Source organism: Oncorhynchus keta, chromosome 14 (genome assembly GCF_023373465.1).
Source record: "Oncorhynchus keta strain PuntledgeMale-10-30-2019 chromosome 14, Oket_V2, whole genome shotgun sequence".
Taxonomy (NCBI): domain Eukaryota; kingdom Metazoa; phylum Chordata; class Actinopteri; order Salmoniformes; family Salmonidae; genus Oncorhynchus; species Oncorhynchus keta.
The window spans coordinates 68,517,320-68,531,401 of NC_068434.1; the positions used below are offsets into that span (position 1 = coordinate 68,517,320).

General features: G+C 41.6%; 1 protein-coding gene across 1 annotated transcript in view; it reads right to left on the reverse strand.

Moving 5' to 3' along the window:
* LOC118394168 (zinc finger homeobox protein 3-like) overlaps positions 1 to 10,956 on the reverse strand; it is a 188,638-nt gene extending 177,682 nt beyond the window's left edge. The window contains 1 exon segment of the mRNA XM_052462251.1: positions 10,548 to 10,956. The gene's annotated coding sequence lies outside the window, so the exon portion shown is untranslated.
* Between the last annotated feature and the right edge of the window lie 3,126 nt (positions 10,957 to 14,082).

Genomic DNA, 14,082 nt, shown 5'->3' on the forward strand with positions numbered 1-14,082 from the left:
AGAGAGAGAGAGAGAGAGAGAGAGAGAGAGAGAGAGAGAGAGAGTCAGAGAGAGAGAGAGAGAGAGACAGAGAGAGAGACAGAGAGAGAGAGAGAGAGAGACAGAGAGAGAGAGAGAGAGAGAGAGAGAGAGAGAGAGAGAGAGAGAGAGAGAGAGAGAGAGAGAGAGAGAGAGATGGAGCGAGGGATGGTGGGGAGGAGGAGAAGTGGAGTGGGGAAGAATGCAGGGCAGACGCCCTTCATCTGACAGTGGATGTGTAATAATGTGGCTTTGAGGAAGTGTTGATTTAATTGCAGCCCAGTGCAATGCTTAATACAGTCTGTAGGACACCTGGCATAAACAGGTTCCACCCAGGAGAGAGGGGGGAGGACAGGGGCAATTACAGCCCCCCAGCCAATCAGATGGCTCTCCTGACATCTCCTGTTTGACATCTAAATGCTCATTTGATGAGAGGAGACAGAGACAGACAGCGTATTTCTCCTTTTTCAATTATAATGTCTGCAAGAGCACAATGTGATATAAACAATCATCAATTCCAGCACCATACGTGGAAGCGTTAGCATAATGTAGGTCCCACCCTAAATAATGATATTACTGTGTGTCTCCTTATACCACTATCCCCATAGCTATTACCATTACTGACAAAACAACATCACATAAAATAACAAAACCCTGAAGAAAAACTGATCATGTTGCCTCATTGTGTATAAATATAGTATATCTCATCATAAATGAATAACAAGGTGGCAGAGAAAATGTATAATGCAACAACAGCATTATGAACAAGTCTATGTAAAAATGTCATTTGAAACTAAAATGGAATCATTTCCTTTCCTCTGTGGTTGTGTTAATAGAGACCTCTAAAAAGGCACCAAAATGGCTGCAGCACTCAGGACAGATCTGATGTCTGAACACACATTCAGAGAGGGGGGCAGGCATTGGCCTTGACATTTTCACACACGCACGCACACACACACACACACACACACACACACACACACACACACACACACACACACACACACACACACACACACACACACACACACACACACACACACACACACACACACACACACACACACACACACACACACACACACACACTACAGCACTAACCCAACACAGTAGCTAAATAGATAGCTAACGTTTCAACTGAACACAATGCTATAGCATTACCTTTATGCTCATGAAATACAAGCAGGGCCATTGACTTTAATGATCAATGTAAATATGCAGCACATATGCTGAATGTCTCTAAATATTAAAACAATTATTTCATGATAATAGCTGTAAATGCTTCCGTGCTTACATTCACTGAATGTTTCTACTTGGATCAAAATAACACAACAAATATTTATATTAGGTACCTGTATAATGTGTCTCACAATGAGCAGGATAATGTAATGACTGACAGAACAGGAAAATAAAAAGTACCACAGTCAACTAATGCTTAGAAGTATCAGCTACATGCATTTCACGTGCCAGTGTGCATTCTGAGACACAATAGAAAATACATAAAAAATATAGAATTTGCACGGTACTCATTAGCACTCGCTAGACTAGAAAACAGAAATTGCATTAAATAATGGTCTGCTGGTCTGAGAATGCTAGAGGAAAAAAGGTAGTTAGCAACGTGTGAGCGTGAACGCGGTGAAAGCCCGGTGGACGGCTGCCATCAGAGGGCTAGGGAGGCTGCAGCACTTAGAGGCCATTTTATTGCTTTGCTGTGGTCAAGTGAGGTGGACCGAGCTCAATTCCACCGCAACAATGGCAAAGAGGGCCGCAGAGACAAAGGGGGCTATCCCCACTTCTTAACCCCTTCACTGCTGCCCGACGGCCCCCTGAACAGGAGGAATAACAACAACAGACCACCTCCCAGGAACCCGGAGAGAATGGCAATATTACATAAATACTACACCGGCCACAATGGCTGTCAAATGTATGCATACACACACACACTGAGTCTCATCACGTGCATAGCGTACTCTAAGCTCAGGATGCTAGGGATGTGAATAGCTCGGGAGCAGTTGTCGTTTCCTGAGCGTCAGACAGAAATAGTAGATGCTAGAGTCCCATCAGGCCTACCGTTGAGAGCAGGCCTCACACTCCAGGAGACTGGAGGTTAGGGAGCATAACTGTTACCACCTCTCTCTTTCTCTCTCTCCATCCGTCTCTCTCCGTCTGTTCTCTATTTCTCTATCCGTCTCTCTCTATCTCTCTCTCTCTCTCTCTGCCCCATAGGGGACCTGGACAGGCTGCCGCACATTTGCAAGTGAATCACGCTTTTTGTTCGTTTTTTTTACACAGAAAAAGGGAAAGCGGGTGAGTGAGGGAGAGGGGGGAACCTCCAATCCCTACTTTCTTTTGTTCTCTCTCTAATCCTGAGGAGGATAAGCTGTGAGGTACACAGAGAGGAAGTGCAATGGGCCTGCTGGGGTCCAACACATCCCCACGACGCATTCCTGAAGCCCAACCTAACCTAGACCCGGCCGGACCCAGCCATGAGACTGAGACTGGGACTGGGACAGCCCCACACGGCCACCTCTGCTATAGCCACTGAATCATAGTACTAACTGACTGGAAACACACAGCACTGCTAGCCTGTCTGACTGTCACTGGCTCTTTCACTGTCCTCACTCCCTCTGCACCCGGCCCATTGACCGACAGAGGCCATCGCTGCAGCTGACAGGCTTGCATACTCACGCTCACACACACACACACACACACACACACACACACACACACACACACACACACACACACACACACACACACACACACACACACACACACACACACACACACACACACACACACACACACACACACACACACACACGCAGTCAAAGCAAATCCTGTTGCATCCTTGAGCTAGCTAGCCGTAAAACAGTGAGGTCAAAATGACATCTGCTGCGGATGGACATATGAACCTGACTGAAATACAGAAAAAATATATATTCTTCCGGGATCCATTTACCATAATATTAATGAATATTAATTATAATATTCTTTATTTAAATAGATGGAAAATCATTTTTCTGCTTTTGTATATGCTGTAATATATATATATATATATATATATTGTTATATATATTGTTATATATTGTTATATATATATATTCTTATTAAATATTAAAATAATCAAATTAGTATAACCACATTAGAAAAATGAGTATTGTATTAATGCTGCTAGTCTCTTAAAAAAGTGACAGAATTATGCAATTAATCCAAAAATATGAATTTATGAAATGTCATAAGACATGGCCTTTCTGGAACCTGGTGTACACAGCACACACGACACACTCACCTGGCACACACACACACACACACACAGACACAGCACACCCGACACACTCACCTGACACACACACACACACACACACACTTTCTTTGCTGGGGAGTCTCACTCCATGAATCTTTAATCGTAGCATTTCAGTTACATAATGCACATTTGACTAGCACTGACAAAAGCATATTACTGATAGACACAGCGTAACTAACAAAACAATATGTGGACAGGAATCGCTGCATGGAGCACAAGTATACACAGAGGAAGAGGAAGAAGACGACAAAGAAAGAGAAGAGGATGAAAAGAGGGTGAGCGTGTCATCAGAGTCACAGGCCAGAAGGCTCCATGCATTGTTCCATGGTTCAGTGTGGGGAGAGAAAGGCGACCTCTGTCTGTGTGTCCACCATGTTTTATGCATTCTGTCCTTTGTGATGATAAGCGCCGAGGGTGGAATGCTGGTCTCCGGGGTCCAGGAGAGGGGTGGGCGCTAGGCTGGGCCTGGCCGGGGGTGTGGGAGGGGGGGGAGGGATGCAGAGATCAATTGGGCAGCCCCTGGAGTGCTCCCTGTCGCCCGGGTACGTAGCTACGTAGGCTAAATACGCACGCTGCATGGCCCGCATGCACAGCGGGAAGCTTCAGCCAGCCGCTGCTGTCCTGAATATGAGACACGGCCTTAGATGCTATGCTACTGCTGTCCTAGCCTCCACTAGCTGCTAACCGGCTATGCCACTGCTGTCCTAGCCTCCACTATCTGTTAACCTGCTATGCTATTGCTGTCCTAGCCTCCACAAGCTGCTAACCGGCTATGCCACTGCTGTCCTAGCCTCCACTATCTGTTAACCTGCTATGCTATTGCTGTCCTAGCCTCCACAAGCTGCTAACCGGCTATGCCACTGCTGTCCTAGCCTCCACTATCTGTTAACCTGCTATGCTATTGCTGTCCTAGCCTCCACTAGCTGCTAACCGGCTATGCCACTGCTGTCCTGGCCTCCACTAGCTGCTAACCGGCTATGCCACTGCTGTCCTAGCCTCCACTAGCTGCTAACCGGCTATGCCACTGCTGTCCTGGCCTCCACTAGCTGCTAACCGGCTATGCCACTGCTGTCCTGGCCTCCACTAGCTGCTAACCTGCTATGCTACTGCTGTTCTAGCCTCCGCTAATCGGCTATGCTACTGCTGTCCAAGCCTCCGCTGCCGCTAACCTGCTATGCTACTACTTCTCCAGCACTTGTCTGCATCACATCACACAGCACTCGTGGACCAGTCCCTGCCAGAATACAACACCCTAGCAACATGCCTTAACACTGCTTTACAACCATCACACACATCTCTACACACTGATGGGGTGAATGACAGGAGCTACCAGTGCTTATGTTTTTTCAGTGTCTGTTTTTGTAATAAAAATGTAATAATCAGAAATGATTTCTACAAATCACATCCCTAACATTAACGTTAGCGTGTACACAGTAAACAGATAATATGCAATAGCAACGGTATGTTCTAATGATTAGATTGCTAATCATGCTGATTGAGAAGTGTGTCTCATTTTAAACACACATACTTCCACATGTGTATGGCATAGAACATCTGTATTTGTTTTCAGAAATGTATAAATCACTCTCAATAACCATGTTTGCATTTGGATGCAAATCTGGGTGTAGCGTAATGCATTCTAATAGGAGCACCAGGTGTAACTCTCAATCCGTGCGTACCAGCTAGTCTTTTTTTACGTAGTGCTATATAAATGACAAAAGAGACCGAGTGACCAACGTGGAAGGCCATCTATAGCTGCTTAAACATGGAAAATATAGTGAAATAGCGGATAGGAATTCTTACCTATAAATCCGTACCTAACCCTCTTCTCTCTCTAGCACATTAATCAGGTGAGGTGTGGTTTTTTTAGGTTCCTCTCGTTCTCTTTCTTAAGTTCAGACATATTACCAAACAAAACACGTCTGCTTTGTTTTGTATGTTGAAGATATGTCAGTGATAATACCAAACAGCTCATGTGGTGTATATACACAGACAGCAGTAATATTCACAAGGGGGGTCGCCTGCATTTTATAAGGATTACTCTGAAATTCTCTCAAATTGACAACATGACATTGCACACCTCCACCTAAAAAGGAATAACAACACAGAAAAAGAGAGCAGACACACACACACACAGTACACACACCTTCCCAGGTGTAAATCTACCCCACAATGATTTATAGTACGTTAACACAATAACATATTGTGAAACAGCAAACCCCAGAAATTCCTGCCAACTTCACTTCAAGAAGATAAAAGAATGACAGCAAGAACAACAGCTCAAAAAGAGGACAGGGAACAGGGAGGGGAAATGGACTGAAAATCGGTTCGCTGCTGGCATAGAGGAGCTCTCGTGATGATTTGGGGCTGCTGGGAGCAGAAACCAGGTAGAGCATGCACACACACACACACCTAAGAATCACTGCCATCTCCTGGCCTCCTCCCCTTGCTCCCCCCACCCCATGTCCCACCCCCAGTCCGCCCCTTAATGACACGGCTGACACGTATGCCACTGGCCTGGGCTACGGTACCACTGGAAGAACAGGTCCTGGCTGTACAAGCTTGCATATTCAAAACCATAATCTGTAATCTGAGCCACTGCTCCTGCTAAACTCATTTACACACAACCCTACAGCAAATGGAAGAGGCAGACGTTTAGCATCTTTCTCTCTCCAATGCTATCAATGGAAAACTAATCTAAACAAACATATGCACATTTATACTATCCTCACCCTTACAGCAGTTCAACCCAGTGTGAAAGGAATTTCTCATAAGTACAATCACAGCAACATCTAAGATTGTGATAAATACACTAAAATAATCTCAAATAATTAACTGGTTTAAATGAATGTAATAATAATAACAAAAATATTATTAATAATAATAATAATGGTTCATTTATATAATTAATAAGACATCATTACTGATGTAAATTATTTAAATATCAATGTATTAGGCATCATCGCTGGTAAAAAAAATATTTGGGGGAGGAAAAAATAAACCTTTTTGGATTTGATTTGGCAACGTGACCAGCGGTTGGTGAATATATTGTGTTAGTCCATGCGTTGCCTGCCCCTTAGCGGCCTGGCGCTGGCCCAAAGAGGGCTCTCTCTGACTAAGGACATGGCAAAGAGCTTCCCTAGGGGTGCTGCCAGCTCCTGAGAGCAAGGGAGAGAGCGAGGAAGCGAGAGAGAGAGAGAGAGGGAGGAGGGGGCAGTAGAAGACCAGGGTAACTGTCTCTCTGCCTCACGTTACCCTGTAACCAAGGCACCACTCAGCTCTTTATTTCATCACTACTAAACCCCCTATTTCCATTCCCCTCCAATCACATGCCCAAATAGGACCTGCACACGCAGTCTCAGACACACCAGTAATCAAATATGCTCATGGAACCGGACATAGGGAGATAACGTAGGTAGTATCACAGGATAGACGAATAGGGCGTCATCTACAGACTATCACTGAAACAGGAACCTCAATCAAATACCTAACGTCACCAGACTACTGACTATTCACTGCTTATGATATTATAAACAAAGATTGCGATAAAGAACAACATAACTGTGATATGAATGTCCTTACTCCTAGTATATTACTACTTGTAATAACAGTAATAATGTTGATCATAAACATCATACTAATAATGATGATAATTACAATTATGGAACATTTCAAATTTTATCAACAGCATCAGTTAACTGTCCATATCATAATTCCCGTCAGAATACATACCCTATCCTACACATAGAGTGATAGAACATTCTGCCAGATGTGCTGGCATTCATATACTGCAGGCTACGCGTTCTGTCCTATTATGTGCATCCTATGGTTTAACACCGTTATCTAACATTACATGGTGATAGTGAATAGTAAAGTACAACATTTAACTATGGGTAAAGACAAACTACAAGTGTACAATTTTACACAAAATATGCTTTTATGTAAATATATCTATAAAATAAATATTGTTCTATTTCAATGTAAACAAACTGTGTGACTGACAATGAAAGACCTTAAGACAAAATATGGTCCTGAGATAAATGCAATAAAATCCTTGTCAATAAATGTAATTAAAAATATATATGCAAATTGAGTATCATGCTTTAAGTCCCTCTCCTTCCGTCTGTCAAGGATGAACAAAATGTAATACTTTACAAAAACACAACCCTGGTCATTACTAATGAATTGGAAATCAAAATGTAGTATTTACAATGATATTCAGTGTGCTGTAGTTCCTCGTGACATCTACCCAACCCACAGTCCCCTTAAGCAGAATACACAGCATGGTCAGACTGATACAGTGGTTTACCAAATCACATACTACACCTAACCATAAATCTGCTATGTGATTCTAACAGAGTACAACACAAGGAAATCAAGAACCATCTTAAACTCCCATTAAACCATACCTGAGCTGGTAAATGCAGCTGACATAAATATTATAAATTGGATAATTACTTAAAAAATATCAGAAGGCGTCAAAATAATCCTAATCTGTAGTATACATATTGTAGTTGCTTTTCAAATGTTTCTACCAAAGGTTTTGATATCAAATCCAGGAGTCTTCTAAGAGCAAGTGAGATGACACCGAGTAGCGTTTCTATTTGTTTTGTAAAGGAGGAGGACAGAGAGATCGAGAGAGGAGAGAGATGGGCGAGGGAAAGAGAGATGGCGAGAGGAGAGGGAGTCCTGGCACAGCACATGTACTACGCTATATTTTCTTCCCTATGTCACGCCTGTAATTATTGCCCAACCTACGTCTACAGAGCAGAGATACACAAAAACAGACTTACAGGCCCAAAATCTACTGCTCCAAGTTTTCCCTCCTGAAATATATAAATAATAATATAAGCAAAAAATAAAGAGGCAGGGTGTATTAGATTCTCTCTTGCAGTAAAAAAACGTCTCCACTGCGCCTGCTAGTATATTTGTTTTCCCTCTCTCCCACTACTATCTTCTGAGTCCTGGACATACTGCTGGTCTGAGTTATCTATGCGGGAGCTACTGGCCCCTCTAGTTGGGGCAAGTCTGAAAGGTGTTAGGATCTGTTTTCCTGCCCTCTTTCCTGATTACTTCTCCATGGCCCATGGCTATCTGACCACTTCTATTCCTCTCCTCCCACCCCCTCCCTCGTTCCCTCTCCTTCTCTTTCTGTCTTTCCCCTACTCTCCGTCTGAGTCTTCAAACCCCATTATTATACTTCTCTTCGTCATACTAGAAAACCATAGAACATTTGTATAGTGTTTCTCTCCTGTTTACCAAACTAGAGGCATGTTTTTATCTTGCACTTGCTGACCCCCACAATCTTATTGTTATGCTTTGTGTGACCCCTCAAAGTAACCCCCCACCCCTCTCCTTTCCCCCAGTCTCACTTTCCCACTGCCTTCCCTTGGCTGTTTGTGTAGGGCTTTTCCTTCTTTCCTTTTTATCTCTCTTGCACTCACTCAGTGACCCCTGCTCCCCTGATTCTTGCCGTCTGACCCCCAGCCTTTCAACCTCCCCCTCTTTCTCCCCCAAACCAGCATATCCCTGCCTTGCCTTAGCTTGCAAAACGCTTTTCCTTTCCATCCTTCTGTCGCGAAAACTCGTCGGGCTGCTTCATTCTTTCACTCTTTCTTCGAGAGTCCTCCATTTCGTCCATGTGTTCTATGTTTTCTGTACTTTTTGGGCATCTTGGCACTGCATTCTGGGTCTTAAACGTCGGGAGGTCAATAGCATTTCCGCTTTTTCCTGTCTATCCGTCCGTCTCTTGGTGGGACTAGTTATATTCTCACTCAAACCTAATCGTCCCAGCGTCGTGTTACTAGTCGATGTATTGCTTTTCAATTCAAATCTGGCCTATGTTTAGATGTTTTTTGTAAAATTCTTAAGTCATATTTTTTTCTAAACAATCCGTCGTGTATGATTACACTATTTCTTCTGACGATAATGCATCCAAAGTTAATGTAGTCTCATGTCTGGTTGTTTTAGAAAATAAATAGTTAGGTTTCCTTTAGAAATCAGTAATAAGGTTGTTATTATTACGCAGGGAAGCAGGTTAGGTGATAGAATAACGTAATACATTAGCTTTTGAGTTTTCATTGATAATGTTTCCTTTTTGTAGGCCTATCTAGTATAATGTGTGTTATTTGTTATGAAGGTATAGCTATATCCAGTGGGAAGGAAATGTTACATTATTGCTCTTACTTATTCCATAAAAATCCATACGAGCTGTCATCTGTCTCGTCGGACAGCCAACCTATTCTGTAAATCCCTTTCTCTGCTCGCAACAGCATTCTATTCGCTCCATGCAACCCGCAGCTCAACTCTCTGCTTCGGCTATGGGCTCCCCCGTACCCGAGGTCTTACTGATCGGCTCTTGTCATGAAACACACTAGACTTACAAAACACACACACACACATAGGCCTACCGATCGATTTGCATGTGACTCCGTCAGGGAATCAGCAAGAATCGACTTTAACATCGCTTCAAAGAAGCAAACAGGAATGAAAAATAAAAGAAAATGATGGACAAAGTGGGGAGAGTGAAAAGTAGAGGAATTGAGATGTAAAGCGGGGCGGAGGGAAATACACATGTAAGAAACGAATCGGAAAGTGAAAACGTTGCTTAACATAAAGGATTTTATCAACCCGTGATGGTGCTGAAAACAGCGGACAGACCAAGAGGCATATCTGTCAAAATAAGAATGCGGACGGTGTTTCTCTTTCGCGGGACATACACGGACCCACAAGCTGGACTAATGTGCTCCTTTCCAGGCTACGCTCATGTGCAGCTCCCGCTACCCTCCGTAGGCTGAATGTAACCCTTTCACATCGTTATCGTCCTCAAAATGTGTTTCTTGACACCAATAACACTTCTCTATCTTTCCTGATTCCATCGAAAAGCACAAATGTGCTTTTAAATTCATGTTTTTTGTGGTCTACTTCTTGGAGAGGAATCGCTGTCTTGACCATTTCTTTTCTTCCAGTCATGAGGAGAACGAGGACGAACGCAGATGTAAACACAGGTAATGATACGAATAAAACCGAGAATAAACAAAACTACTTGCATGAATATAACTTGTGATCGACTGTCATTTCTCAGAATGTGAGAATAGTGAAGATCGGTGCGTATCTGGATAATAGGAGAAACCTTCGGTTAGCCCACTACTAAAAGTGAAAAGAATCGAATCGTAGAAACATCGAGAGAGGAAAAGAGAGAAACGGCAAAGTTGTAACTTACAATTTTTCGGTGCCGCTTTGTGATCCTTGCTTTTTAATCCAGTATTGAGACGATTCGGCTAAAGATCCCATCAAGGCAGTCCTTTTTGGTCAGTTTGCGTTTAGGATGGCAAAAGAAAGATCATTGTTGTTGCGGAGTGTAAAAAAACGAAGTATTAGTTGTATAGGGCAATATAAAAATAATTTGGATGCAAAGCAGGCGATGAGTCTTGTGTTAGAGGGAGCGAGGAAGAGGTGAAAGTGAGATCTGATGATTGAAAAGAAAAAAACTCTTTGGATCTTTATTCCTGCTAATTAGTTTCCTGCAAAAAATGGCTGTGATTAATTCAGTGCGCATGTGCTTCATTACACAGGCACGACGGGAAGGGCTAATTAGCCACCTTCTGGATCAATAAGATTCAGCAAAGGAGAGAGCTAGGGAGAGAGAGAGGGAGGGAGGGAGAAAGAGGAGGGAGGGAGGGATGGATGGATAGATGGAAGAAGAAAAAGAGGAAAGTAATGATCAGGAATTGAAAATATGGAATTAAGTACAGCGGAAAGTAAGAGTTTGATTAGAAGGAAGACAGTGAAAGTTAATGCTGGAGTAGACGCCGCAGCAAACCACGCAATACCCCGCGCTTCGCTGCATTTTGTCCGTACTTTTTTTTAGTTTTTTAACATTAGGCTATAACGCATTTATATTTCTTATTATTAACATATTTATATTAAAACACAGTAAAGGCCTATATTCATTATTACATTTTCCTATGTTCTCACTTGTGTTAGTAGTGAGATTAGATGCAATCTGAGACAGCCGTGCTGACTGCTGGATTTTCAGATACTTTTTAAATGTATTTCTACAATTTATAGACACAAGTCAATATTTTTATGATAGGCTGAAGTTGGACAGTACGGGAAATCAAGCAACCAAGACATAAAGCATTATGCATAAGGAAACTTTGACAAGATAGGCACATATTTGCTATAGACAACTAAATAGCTTGTTATTTAATTTTGTTTTGTAAATGAATGCCTAGTCTCATGATGATATATGTCTAACGTGTGGGATAAGACAGAATGGCACTTAAACCAGAATGCACATTCCAAGCGACTGAATAACACCTATGACAATACAAATGAACCATTTATTTCCATATTTGCAAACGTAATAAGCTATTTAGACATGATCCATGCATTTTAACCACAAAACGAGACGCAATGGCTCTCTTTGCATGCCTTAGAGATACACACGCTTGTAACACTACTTCTAATGATGTGCAAAGTTTAAAAAGCCTTATTCCAAACTATCAAGTGTAGGGATCACTACTTTTATATGTCTACACATATATAATTTGAGCTAAGATGCACCTGATGAGTCTGCCTTAGCCTCACTGTAACAGACCGATACGTTCTGTAACTAGTTTCATGCATGTGTATTAACCGACTTCTGGATACAAACATAAATCCTTTTCGTGAGAATGTGGAATCCTTTAATGAAAAACGGAGATTTGTCTCGATAAAATATGCTTTGTCCCAGGATAGTAGTGAGAGGAAGATAGTGAGATGAGAGACCAGGGTAGTAGTGAGAGTGAGATAGTGAGATGAGAGACCTGAGGGGATTGGAGACTATAAAGTCTACTGTCAGTGTAAAACAATAGTTTACAAATAACACTTGATAACACCATTGTAATACAAAACTAAATCAATTTGGAGACATGTTACATTACCTCGACAGCATATCGGCGATGTATTTAAAATAGTTACAGAATTTTAGTTGAAGTTGTGAAAAGCATAGACTCTAACTGTGTGTATATGGTATGGACATAGCCCACGTCCAGTCCACTAGTTTTGAGTAGCTAGCCTCTGTGTGTGATATTGGCCACGAAGCTAACGCATTGAATTCTGCATTTGATAATGTTTATATGTGTTGGAGTAGGCCTATGTATATAATATTTATACAACAAACACTCAAGCAGCAGATGAGGCCACTGACAGTAAGAAATGCATTGAGGGAGTTTGCATTGCATGATTCTCATATCTAATATTCCTATGCAGGTCAATACAGGTAGAATATATTGGATTGAATTCAGTCATAATCAATAACATTTCTTAAGGTGTCCTAATCCTATACTTTGTAGGCCTACTGATTTTCACCTGTTATTACAAATTATAACAATTTATCTAATCATCTCATTGCGCTTGATATTTCACTTCCAAGTGGTTTTTGTGAATGACTTTCTTATAGTGGTTAAATGTTTGACTATGAGTGTATGGTTTCAATCAAACAGTTATCTGAAAACAAGCATAATTGGCATTATTCAAGTCATATCCGTGCATTTAGAAATTATTCCTGATAAATGGAGAAACTTCCAAACGACTGGGTTCAAAGAGGTGACATTTGATCAATACTAACAACTGTAGTATAGATCGGTGAGGTTATCCACAGGTTTGCCTTTTTCCTCTTCACTTTCCCCCCAAAACATTTCGCCTCTTATAGAGATGGTCACTTGGTTTCCCCCACATGGAAATATTGTATTCTAGAAATCAACATTTGAGCTTGTCCCACTGCCTTTTGTCATGATAATTCTATTGTTGATTCTCTTTAAAGAAATTGACAATCCCTCACTTTCTGTTCGAACAGCTCCAAGCGGCCCTGATCCGCACAAATAAAACTAACCCGCTTAATTACATTGATTGGGCTACATAATGTTTATTGGAGCAACATGAATCTGAATCACAGTCTATTCATTTTTTAAATTAAGAAGTGCACGTTTAAGTTGATATAATATGTAGATTGTACAAAACACACAGGCCTGCCTATCATATTTTTGTCTTTAACGTAATTTCTGAGATTCCAAACGCAGCTGTAATTCTAGTTTTAGGCTACTTCGATGATTTTATACGAGAATAAACGCACGTAAATGTAACCTTAACTATAAGAGTAATCTTAAACGAGAAGGTAATGTCTATATTTTAGCGTCTATATTTTTCTTAATGATATTAAGCTAACATATAGCCTACTTAAACGGCCACACACATGTAAGTGATTTTACAATGAACACATAATACTATTTAGATTCAAATAAGCATGTAAAAAAAGATTTTTTCGATGTTTTAGTCTGAATGCTCATGTTGAATGCCTATTAAAATCTTAATTTGTATCTTGCTCTGATGTATGGTGAACATTAGGGATGACAATCAAAATGGGGAGCCTCACGTTCAATGTGAGCTCGTGCAGGTATGACAGATCTCAGAGCCATCTACGTATTAGGAAGAAAATCCTTACTTTGTACTCCACAGCTATGCACTTGCTTAACTATTAGGACCAAAAAGAGACAACGCCTGATGCAAACAATAGCGTGTGTGTGTGCTTATGTATGTATGTGTATGTGTATGTGTGTGTGTGCGCGCGTGCATGCTTGCGTGTGCCAAAGCCAATATTTGCAATGTTGCAAGATTTTGCACCCATATAAAAGCATATTTGAGGCCACATATTTGATAGACCAATCGGGAATGTATCGATACAGAATCATAGCACCGAGGCCTGCCTTGCATGT